Source organism: Leuciscus leuciscus (genome assembly GCF_965113295.1).
Source record: "Leuciscus leuciscus genome assembly, chromosome: 2".
Classification (NCBI taxonomy): domain Eukaryota; kingdom Metazoa; phylum Chordata; class Actinopteri; order Cypriniformes; family Leuciscidae; genus Leuciscus; species Leuciscus leuciscus.
In genome coordinates, this window is record NC_138726.1 from 29,495,959 (window position 1) to 29,509,129 (window position 13,171).

The window sequence follows — 13,171 nt, forward strand, 5'->3', positions numbered from 1 at the left end:
ATATATATATATATTTTTTTTTTATGGAGAGTCAAGGACAAGCACAGGGAAAACTATAGAAAAAAAAAAGTATCATTTTCCTTAATGTTCCTGTGCTTGTCTTATATGTTAAGCCCCCATGTGCTAATTTACAGTTTAATGGAGCATGCAGTAAAATGCTGTAACGTAAATGCCTCTGGGTAAATGTGAATTAGCTCAAGAATATAGGGAAGTTTGGCAATATTAATATTTATGACTCATGGTCATAATTCATAAGTCGCATGTACATTTATTTTATCAATTATCGAGATTACCTTGTTCTGTACTGTCTGATCATTACAGTTAAGAAGGGGGTATCTCTTTTCAAACTCCAAGAAAGTTTTATCTTCTGGCCACGAAGATAAAACCTCTTTGGGTTTATAAATTAAAACTACTCAAAGTAGTTTTATAATATAGAGCCTGTAGCTTTATAGATCTTTTGTTTCATTGACTTTATAAAAAGTGGGTTTTCAAACACAGAGACAGTTAAAAGTATAAATGGGTTTATTAATAAAATGGCACACGCTAGAGATTATAAGCTACAAATATAAACGTACGTAAAATGCAAACAATAAAACAGACAAACATTTAACCGAACAAAAACATAAAACATAGCATGACGTGATCGGAATGAATGACATGAAAGAAAGAAAGAAAGAAAGAAAGAAAGAAAGAAAGAAAGAAAGAAAGAAAGAGTTAAGAGATAGAGGGTAACTTAATTCGCAGACCTACAAGCTAAACACCAGGAATCAGCTGTTAGAGAGAAAGATACTTGCGAGATGTGGTACTCTTTCAGTGTGATGCTGAAAAGGGGACGCGCGCATGCGCGTGTCCGGCTGGTTTGCGTCTAGCTTCTTCTTCTGGGTCGTTTCGAAAAACAATGTAAAGGCTCACTTGAATTTAATGTTACCGGAAAATAAGGTTCATCTCCCGGGATGGGAGAGGTTTACAGTCTTTGTTGCAAAGGACGCAGCTACGACTCGAACATGTGCTCGCTCGATGGAGAAGGCCAGGGCCTCCTCCAGATGTTCCTTTGGAGAAGCGCTGCGCCGAGGAAGAGGGTCCAGAGAAGTTGGATGAGTTGAGAGTGGGATGAGAGAGAAGAGAGAAGGTTTTGGACTTTTATCAGTGTCTAATGTGCCGTCCCCTCCTTCGTGTAGGACGAATCAGCTGTCGAGATTTTTCGAGCGGGAAGATTCCTTTGTCCGGTTAGACACGCCCACTCGAATGAGTCATGATTGACTTTAACTGGAGAGGATTTTCTCCAGACATATGAACTTATAAAACAATGCGCATCACTGAATTCTGCTATCGGAATTCAACTCCGTTAGCTGGAGAGGATTACAGAGATATCAAAAATAGAATCTAGGCATTGTAGCCATGCAAAGATACATTATTATGCATTTGTATAGGCAATAGTGGTTCTATTAATGTTACAAATAGGACATATGCTTTCCTATGGTTTACACACACCTCTTAACACACAAATTTATATATTTAGTACCTTTAAGAGTGACTTTATGGGTAAAAGTCCTTTTCTGGAGGGGGTTTCTGTTTCACAGTCCAGAGTGTGTTTGTATGTGTGTGTGTTGGAATGTTGCGACCCTGTTATCTCATGCATAGGGCTGGATAGCTCTGTGGTCAAATTTTATGACCTGCCAATGAGCTCGGGTTACGGGATGCGATTCTACTGGGAGAACATTCTTCAAAAATACATTTCAGATCCAAACACTCGAAGATCATAACTATATGATCAAAACAACATTAATCACACATACATACAGGAAATTCAGATACAAGTCTGAGTTACACACATTTAAAAGAATGTTAAGTTACACACAACGGATGTTTGTGTGTGTGTGTGTGTGTGTGTGTGTGTGTGTCATGAGACTGTAAAAGTCACAGGGAGTCCATGCTGAAATGGGGGTTTTAGAGGGGATTCTAAGAAAACAGGGTTTCCTTATGTGACTCAAATGTCCCTCGGGGGAGCCACAAAGATGCAATTTTGACCGTTCAAGCAGACTTGGAGACGCCATGAACAACTCGTTGTCTGTTTGGAGATCAGGATTTACTAATTTGAACAGCATGTGACCGCATGTCATAGTCATTGTCGTTACAATGCCTTTCTCAGAATTTCATGCCTTTTGCACATACTGTTTTTTATATATATATATATATATATATATATATATATATATATATATATATATATATATATATATATATATATTCAGCTAAGCTGCATCAGATGGATGGAGAACAAGCAATTCTGCCAAACACAAGAATCATGGCTCCCCCATGAGACTAAATTGTCTCTGTTCTCTATCCTGAGCCTCCGCTGGTGATTGGGGTGAGCGTCTGGTCACCGTGAGCACACATTCCAGCCATCTTAAAGAGCACATCGCATGCCCAAAACACAGACAGAAATTACTCAGTCGAATCTTTCCCTCAGATTAACAGAGAGAGTAAATCTGCTGTGTGAATCCTAACCTAGTGTTCCACTGACCCCATATTTTCCCACATTTTTAATCTGTGGAAGAGCATTTAGATTTTATTGTTGTGATTTGCTACAAATCTCTCCCATTGAAAAGCAATGGGAATAAAATACATAGGACAAAAGCCCACTTGTATTAGGCTCTGAAGTTGAATTATAAGTTTTTTTTATTTTTATTTTTTGAATGTGTGTTTGCATGGTGTTAATGAGGAGGTCTAGCTTATTCCCTCAATGTAAGATTGACAGACACCTTTTGGGCTAGATGAAGCTATAGCATTTACAGAAATGTTGGGTTCTGTATGGTTTGTTGTTCATCACTCACTGTCATGGATGATGTGTTTATTTACCTGATAATAACACTGATTTCAGGATTCTGGAGTATGATTAAACTAACCTTTGAGTATCTGAATGACAATTGGGGAATTGCGGGTTGATTACACACTTAGAAGAACATTGAAACCTGCATATTGTGGTTTGAGCTAACAAAAGACTGCAGTGTGGTAACTGAGTGCTATCACCATGATGACAAATAAACCTTCTGCTAAAGCTTGGATGGTGGAAAGGCAGCTGCAGTCATAATGTTGTTTGTATATTGCCAACTCTATCCAAGCATCACTGAATAGAGGTGAGAGTACTTACGCTTATAGATACGTGTTGTTCAAAATATTAGTGCCTAATGAAAATCAACACTCACTGACGATTTGATTCTAAGTGGCAAAGTAGTTCTCTTACAGGTCTTCCTTAAAGGGATAGTTCACCCAAAAATGAAAATTGCGTCATCATTTAGTCACCTACAAGTTGTTCCAAACCTGTATGAATTTCTTTCTTTCACAAAATAAGATATTTTGAAGAATGTCGGAAACCAAACAGTTGACTTCCACAGTATCGAAGAAAGAAATTCATACAGGTTCAGAACAACTAGTGGGTGAGTAAATGACAGAATTTTCATATCTGAATTTTCTATCCCTTTAAGAGAACCACTTTTCAACTTAGAATCAAATAGTCAGTGAGTGTTGATTTTCATTAGGCACTAATATTTTGAACAACACTTATATATATAATCATAAGTACTCTCACCTCTATAAAGACCCAGATTTCGCATTAAATTGCAAGTGGCAAACCAACACAGTGCAAAGAATGTGCATCATGCAAAGGAAAACAAAAATGTCTTTAAAAACTGCATAAACCAACAAATGTTTTTTTTTTTGTTGTTGTTGTTTTTTTTTGGGATTATTTTATAAATGAGTTACTTGCATTTAGAAATGTTTTTCATTGCTGCTGACAGTCCTACCAGAACACACATGTGACCAATTTTTGGGTTGAACCACTCATTTTTACTTTTTTTTTTTTTTTAAATCCTAGGTGTTTCACAGTAGCCTATTCTTATTGCAGTGCCACAAGTTCTAAACAAGTATCTCAATAATGTCAATTCTATCTTATGAGGTCGTAATGAGTACCCCAATGATTGATTCTTTAGATCTTTAATTTTTTTTTTCTTGTTGTTCATACCAATTTTCATTTAGCAACAAAACGTCTAGGTTACGTATGAAACCCAGTTCCCTGAGAAGGGGAACGAGACACTGCATCGCATTGCCATACTTTAGACATGTCTGTATGTCTTCCTTCAGACAATCTGAAGCTGATGACGTTTTCCATATGCACCCTTTTATAGCCCGTCTGCACGCTTGTACGCCTGTGACATCACCTGACTGTGGTAGCCAATCAAAATTGGAGGTATTGACATGCGTTTCAGACACAGGCTCACGTGAATCATTCCCATAGCGTCAACTCCATGATGCAGTGTTGAGTTCCACTTCGAAAGGGTACCCACCTTCTTCTCATGTAAGATGGGCTAAAACAGACAGGCAGTCGCAGGTACAAGCATCCGGTGTGATTGGCACTGTCTGCTAAATCAGCCACCTCTCCAAATGACCCTAAACAAGTGTCATCCTATTGATTTTCTCCCTGAAAAGATTTAATCAGATAGTTGGTGAGATTGGAAGAGGGGGGAAAAAACCTGTTTAACCCTATTGTTGTGTCCTTCAGTTATCATTCAATCTACTTTATCTTCACAAGAATTTAACTTGCTCTAATCAAGAGGAAATATAGAAGATGTATATTAGAGAAATAAAAGAAGAATACTTCATTTGAATATTTACAAAAAAGGTATTTTTCTACAATAGATTATTTTAGATTTTTCATTATTTCAAAATATTTCAAAATATTTATATGTCCACAAGTAACCACTATATTGTAATAGCTAGCCTAAATGTCAGGCTCACATTATATAATATAATATATGCAATGCTACTGTATCAATCACAATAATCAGATCATGGCTGTTCACATTCAAAAACATTCCATTAGTGAAGTTGGCCATAGTCAGAGGAACAAAGATATTCTCTTCTGCACAATAACCATTATAATATAATACATGCCAACCAGCAAGTCAGGATTGTAATCATCATATAAAAGCAGCCAATTATACCAAGCTGTTCTAATTTGTCACATTCATTTAAACAGATATATAGAAAGAGAGAGACAGAGAAAGTTGAAATCTCAAAAGAGTTTTGACATGTGGTATATGTCATATGTTAATTATCAAGAGCAATGGTTCTCTATAACATAGCATCTAGCGGTCAAATGTGACAATTACAAACCTGTCAGTGAAACTATTTCACAAAACTGAAACCTCTTCTTTTTCTTATGCTTTTTTCCATGACACTATTTCACTCCCCATTGAAAAAAACAGCAACTAATTTGTATTGAAATAAATACAGCCCTCCTCTTGAGGGACCTTTGATGTCAGCTTGAATTCATGGGCAATTTTGCCACAGTCTGTGCAAACATGCAGCACAAGGATTTTTTTAAAAATGACATATATATATATATATATATATATATATATATATATATATATATATATATATATATATATATATATATATATATATACAAGTAGCTGAGGTTAATAAGTGGATTCATGGAAAATCAAATGCAAAAAAAAAATGCAAAAAAAAAAAAAAAAATTAGAATGTAATGGTGGTGAGTCAATGAGCAATAGAAAAGATATAGGCTATAATTGGTATATGATGTCTTATGCAGATTATGATGTCTTAAAGGTGAACTAAGTAACTTTTTTTACCTTAACTGAACAGCTTCGGAGTCATTGGAATGGTTATATTACTTATTTCGGGTTGAATGGTGGTCGTTTCGCACCCCCCTGGTGCCCGTGAGCGGAAAATACGCACTTGCAACTTTGAGCTGGCGGGCCGCCGCCCGCTGCGTCAGGAAGTCTCGCGTGATATCAGGTCTCGCGATGTAAACAATTTCTTTACGGCCAAAAGAAATCTGCTAAAATGCTGTCATTATTGCGCTCCCTCACGCTGTCCGAACCCGAATGAAGAAGACGTTTTAAAGAATGTCCCATCTGCTTTGATGTCGTTAATCTATAGCCTCTGGTGTCTGAGAATCACCAACGAGTTTTTACAACAGTGTTGTCAAATATCTATTCCGAAGCTGTGGGGGGAGCTCTAGAGAGAAACCTGCGAGCAAAAAGCGAGAATACAGCGAAGAAATCCCGAAGCTGAGTGCTGCTTTAAGTGTGGTTGTAATACAGAAATAAAAATAAAATAAAAACATCTGTACACCCCTTTCCCCTCCATTTCAAAATGAAAGCTTAAAACTATTTTCAGAACTGCAGATCCTTATTGAGAGACTGTAAAGAAGGAGATAGAGAGGCCTTGGGCATTTCCTATCACTATGGAGAAAATAGTTTTCTCCTTATCTGCAGGGCTGAAGCAATTATCGTACCGCAGTTTCTCCTCTGGCCACATTATGTTCAAACAGTAACATAAAAAAAGACATAACAACAACCTGGCTGCATCCCTTGCCCAGGTATCAAAGCACAGTGTGACCTCATAGATGTCTCATGGGTGTCTCAGGCCACTTGTTTAATCTGATATGCAGAAGATGTAGGGGGCCAACAATTCGCCCTTGCTTACCCACTCAGGTCCAGAGTTTGCACAGGTGACTAATTGCTGAGGAAATATGGTAATTTCGAGACTGCTGATATCTCCATTGAGCACAGCTGTGTTTGCTGAAAAGTTCTTGCTACGTGGATGTTTTGAAATATTTTCACAAAATCAGGACCACATTCAACATGGTTTTATTCTTGTTTTCTTTTATATATGTTCTTATTTGAAGGCAAAATCCTAAATGTATTTATTTTATTTTATTGTTCAGAAGAAAAAAAATGTATATCCCGTTAAACATGCAAGTATTGCAAGACATTTCTTTTTGTATAGAATATTTTTTGTCATAAAGGGTTCTTTAAAATTGAGTCTAGAATCCTAGGGTGCTACAGAACCCCACTGAACTTTTTTTTAAAGAATGGGACGGCTTGCACATTCAAGTTAACCCTTAAATGCGTCAATGTTTCACCAATCATTATTACATTTTCGGGTCTTTAGCGACCCCGATCTATATCTAGGATGGATCTCTACCTGTCGCAATACTATGAAACTCTCCTGATATTAGAAGAATTACAGAAGAATAAAATATAGCATAGTTTGTTACCTTTTGGATCTTGGAAGAGCTCTGTTTGAGCAGATGTTTTATACCATCATCAATGTCCACATCAGAGCTCATTTACCAGTACATTCAGCATCTGGCTCATATTCGCCATTTCAAACATATGCATACATCATATTCAAAATCAATATTTTGATCACTGACAGCTTTTTCACCAGATCCATCATCAAGTGACAGTGACACTAATATTTGATTGTGGTCAGTACTTGCTCTGCAGTAAATCGCTGAGCTATTTTGATACTTCCTATTCTTTTGTTTTCTGGCTGTGGTAACTATGAGGGAAACATCACTTCATCATTGTGTATCAGACATTGTCACTTTGAGGAATAAATGTGAATTGTACTTATTCAGTCATCAAGGATTAAAGGGTTAGTTCACCCAAAAATGAAAATTCTGTCAGTAATTACTCACCCTCATGTTGTTCCAACCATGTAAGACTATCGTTCATCTTCGGATCACAAATTAAGATATTTTTGATTATATCTGAGAGCTATCTCACTCCTCCATAGGCTTCCAGAGGGACCGAAACTCGCCGGCCCAGAAAGTCAGTGAAGAAAATGTTGAAATAGTCCAAGTGACTACAGTGGCTCTACATTAAGTGTATCATGCGACGACAATACTTTTTGTGCGAAAAAACAACAAAAATAACGACTTTATTCAACCATTAGTGTTCTTCAATGTGGGCCTCTGACGAGAGTTCACGGGAGCGCCACGACGCATGCGCGAGAACTGAGATTACGGCGTTCTTCTTCTACTACTACTTGTTACTGGCTGCTCACTCCTTAGGAGTATTATCGCCATCTACTGTACAAGATGACGTCCCGACATTGCCGGGAGCGCAAAACGGTCTGTTTACAAGCAGATGAAGACGCGCGCTGTATGTAAAACTGTATTCGTAAATATGTCCACAGATTTCGATGTAGATGAAGATTTAAATTTTTTTTAACCAACCATAGCCTACTTATTCGAACCAGAATACACAGAACTACAAGAGATGGAAGATGCTGCAACACAACCGCAGTCTGCTTCTGAAAGACAGAGAGCATTGGACAGCTGATGGTGTAAATGTAATCAGTGCCAAGCGATGCCTACTGAGGCCATCCTTAAAAATATTTTGGTTTGCCGTAACAGCCAAAAAAAAAAAAAGGGGGTCGGTTGGTCGGTCTATATAGCCTATATTCTTTCTTCTTTTTTTTTTCAAGATTCAATGTAGAGTTTCGGTTAATTTAAGAGACGAGCGCGCGGGCGCCTCCATGTCCTGATTATATTGCCTGCATGCTATATTTAGCCTGCCTCTTATTTATTAAATCCAGGAAATTGGTTGATGAAAAAAATATTAAAATTAAGATACAATTAATTCAAAACGAAATTCTCTTTAAAGAAAGGCTTTCTACAAAAAGCCTACAGTAGCCTACAGAGAAATTTTATGTCGGAGCGTCTTGCAGGTGAGCATGTGGGGGGAGAGATGCGGTTTTCGATCAATCATCGAATATTATATTATTTTGCTTTTGTAAAACTGTATTCGTTATGTATGTAACTGTATGTCCCAATCGATGCAGCACACGCTCTCCTGTTCAGGCCATCCTTAAAAATATTCTTGTTTGCCGTAACCCGACCGACCCTGTCAATTTAGGACCGACCCAATTAATTATTTTTTTCCCCTTTTGGACTAAAAAAGTCCCCTTTGGTTTTTAAGTTGATAAAAAACGACTTGCCGGTTGTAAACTTGCGTTCAGACCGAAGGATTTTTTTTTACTCTTCAAACAACTAATAGCCTACAAATGCAATAAAATGATATTAATTATATTTAAGTAAGTATTGTGAATATAAATTGCCCATAGGCCTACATACAAGCATAGGCTACGCTCTTTCTTTTAAATAAAAATGCTAATGCTACCACATCTTTACATCAGGCTACTATTGGGCAATTCCAGCGTTATGGACGTGACATTTGCAGTCAAAACTTGAAATTATCAGAAAACGCGTACTAATATATTGAAACGTCTGTTTATACATCCATACTCTCTTAATAAATGAGTCCAGACGTTAGAAAAATATCAGTAGGCCTATACACATGCGTTTTATATTTAATATGAGGGAAATACACTTATAGACGTGACACAAAAAAATCTTTAACTTTTAGGTGGTAAAATATGTTTTAGTACTTCTATGAATTACACTGTGCAAACCAAAAGTAATATACCCACCGGATGAAGAAGGGTCGGCGGCTCTCCACAGAACATAATATATTCATTTTATTTTATTTTTCGTGTTCGCATTTATGAGGAAGAAACAATGTTACGGACGTGAGCTCTCTGAAAGCGGCACTACAATTTAAACTTTCACGAGATCTCAAACAGGCATTTAAAATACCAAATATTAAGGATTGGAATATCAAGCAAAATAATATAATATTCGATGATTGATCGAAAATCGTATCTCTCCCCCCACCACATGCTCACCGGCGAGACGCTCCGACATTAAATTTCTCTGTAGGCTACTGTAGGCTTTTTGTAGAAAGCCTTTCTTTAAAGTGAATTTCGTTTTGTATTAATTGTATCTTAATTTTAATATTTTTTTCATCAACCAATTTCCTGGATTTAATAAATAAGAGGCAGGCTAAATATAGCATGCAGGCAATATAATCAGGACAAGGAGGCGCCCGCGCGCTCGTCTCTTAAATGAACCGAAACTCTACATTGAATCTTGAAAAAAAAAGAAGAAAGAATATAGGCTATATATAGACCGACCAAACGACCCCCTTTTTTTTTTCTTTTTGGCTGTTACGGCAAACCAAAATATTTTTAAGGATGGCCTCAGTACTGCCCTACAAAGCAAAAAGGCAGTAACTACGCAGAACTGAGAAAAATGACTTTAAAGTTATCCTGTCATCCAGCCTAAGTAGTTGTAGGTAGATTATTGGACATGTGGCTGTTTTGTTACTTTATATTAGCTTATTCTTTGTACATATCAATCCTCATATTTAATTTGAAATTTTACCCCTATTTTGCAGTTACTGTATTCTTGCTTTGTATTACTTACCAAAAACGTGGCCCCATACCAAGGAAAAAAGCAGTAACTACAGATTCTCCAAAAACTATTTTGCCACAACTTGGGCTCTGGGTGTGTTAGATACACTGTATTTGAAATAATTGGAACCATTTGTTTTCCTGAACATGGATATACCAAACCCAAACTAATTTGACGATTTTAGGTCAATATTTTCCACCCGGAAGCTGTTCTGGTGCTGAAACGGCTGCTTAAAGTCTCACATTGCTAAGCTGTATCAAGGCCCAAATGGGGACAATTTATTTTGAATATCCATAATCCAAGTATTAGATTAATGTGTGTCTGGGGGTGTTTCTGTATCTGTAATGTAGTATCTGCTATACCTACAAATCACATTAATGTTAAAGCACTGCAAAACAACTTTTCTTTGGAGCAATATAGGCAAGTTAAACTCCAATTTAACAGAGCAAAACAAAATCATTTTGCCTAAGTGTTTCTAATTTGTGTGAAGTTAGAAGGGTGAAATCGCAAATGTTAAAACCGTCCCGGGCCGTGAGGATGCCGTGAAATCAGCTCTGTGTGTTCACCATGGAAACAGTAACTTCACTGCGCAGCAACACGGTTATTTTTTGTTAGGTAAAACATAACAAGAATACAGTAATGGATGTTACTGTACTCATGCTTTGTTTCACTAGGGCTTTTTGCAGTTACTGTACAAACGACTACCATTTTTCTCCAAAACGACACACATTTGAGATAAGATGTTTTGTCACATAACAAAGGAGGCCTTGAATGTCATGAAAATGATAATAACTCATTTTTGACCAAAAATGCAGTTATTGCCTTTTTGCTTTGTAGGGCAGAGTAGGCATCGCTTGGCACTGATTACATTTACACCATCAGCTGTCCAATGCTCTCTGTCTTTCAGAAGCAGACTGCGGTTGTGTTGCAGCATCTTCCATCTCTTGTAGTTCTGTGTATTCTGGTTCGAATAAGTATGGTTGGTTAAAAAAAATTCAAATCTTCATCTACATCGAAATCTGCGGACATATTTACGAATACAGTTTTACATACAGCGCTTCATCTGCTTGTAAACAGACCGTATACACTAGCAAGGGCGAGTATGGAATACCATTGGGCCCTCTTCAGCCCGGTGAGGGACTCTTCGATGCGAGGTAGTGGATATGCATCCTTGTGTGTAGCTGCATTCAGCTTACGATAGTCCACACAGAACCTCCAACTGATGTCTTTCTTTTTAACCAGGACTACTGGTGCTGCCCATGGACTGGAGCTTTCACAGACCACCCCACTGTCTAGCATGCCCTGTAGAAGGGTCCTCAGTTCCGGATAAATAGTCGGGGGTACGGGACGGTAGCGCTCTCGACAGGGCGGAGCAGCACCCGTGGGTATCTGATGCTGTACTGCATTGGTTGTGCCAAAGTCATCATCATGCAAGGCAAACACGCTGTTCCACTTCTTTAAGAGCTGCAGAATGCGTTGGTGTTGATCTGTGTTCAGGCCATCTCCCTCAATGGCAAAGATAGGATATGTAAGAGTAGAAGGTCCAGAAGGGTTAGTCACAGCTCGAATTGTCACTTCCACAGCTCCAAAGGAGTCAGGCGGGACCACTTACTCCCGTCCCATTTGGACATCACACTCGTCAGTCTGCGTCACCTTAGCCAATGGTCGGCGCAGTGGGACCTCTACTGGATAAGGATTTGGGATGCACATTCTCATTGGCAGCTTACCTCCGCTCACCACCACTAGAGACCGTGCTACATACCACTCCCCATCCTGGTCCTCGAGGGGTTCTATTAACGCATTGTGGACTGCTTTGGGGGCTCCTTCCTGAAGTTGAGCCCATACCACCATCTCAGACTCAGGGGGGATAACCACTGGTGGCTGCCGGTTGTAGTCGAGAAACCCCTTGAAAGGGAATGGTGTGTCCTTCAGCTGTCACCCTCTGGCAGATGGAGAAGGCTTGTTCCCAAACTTTACCTGCAACAGGCGACACAAGAGACTTAAAAGCCGCTAACCCAGGGTGTTTACCCTTGGCCAATTCGTCCCAACAGTGTGCAATTACATTCATGCCTAGAATGGCATGGTCTGCTCCCATACACCCATCTTCAACCACCACCATTCCCTTCTGTGGAACCTGGACACCCCCAACAGCAAAATCAACAACTGCATAGCCAACATATGGTATCTGCAATCCATTAACAGCTCGTAAAGTTAACCAGGGAGAGTCATGGGCACAATTCATATCAATATCCCCAAAATGTCTTGCAAAGATGGCTTTACTCACCAGGATAACTTGGGAGCCAGTATCAAGAACGCAAGAGATAATTTTTCCATAGAATGCGTGGACATTCTCCAACAAGCTGGGACTTGGTGGACACTCCAGCAGAGAGAGCGACTGTCCCTGCCACACGCCCCTTGGTGGCAGGGGGCCTAAAAACCCGAAGTCGACCTGCAACGAGTTGGACAATATCTCTGGATGTGCCCCACTCCTCCACAGTCCCTGCATATAGGCCTCCCCTCAGCATCCCATTGGAAGGATCCCCTGCCTGATGGTGTCTGTTGAGGTCTTGGTCGTACAGTTGGACCGATGTGCAGTTGGGATATAACGGCAGGCAAAGGTGGGACAGTGAACTGACTGGCCATTAGGGGGGTAGGTGAACTGTGGATTGCGGTGCACTTGCCGATGAATCTCTTGCTGGATTGGGCCTGGTCTTAAGTTCAAGGTGAACTGATCTAACAGGTACTCACCCTCTTCTTGGGTTGGCTCACGTCCCTGCCAGTCGAAGTAGAGTTCCTGTTCTGCCTTTTTGGGGTGTCAGTTGCTCTTTCAGGGGATTGTTCACGGAACTCACCGAGTGGGTTTGCTGGATTATGCATTAAATATAACAAATAATTGTGTGTCTGACTAGTCCAGACGCCACACACACACACACACACACACACACACACACACACATATATATATATATATATATATATATATATATATATATATATATATATATATACTGTATATATACTGTATATATACTATAT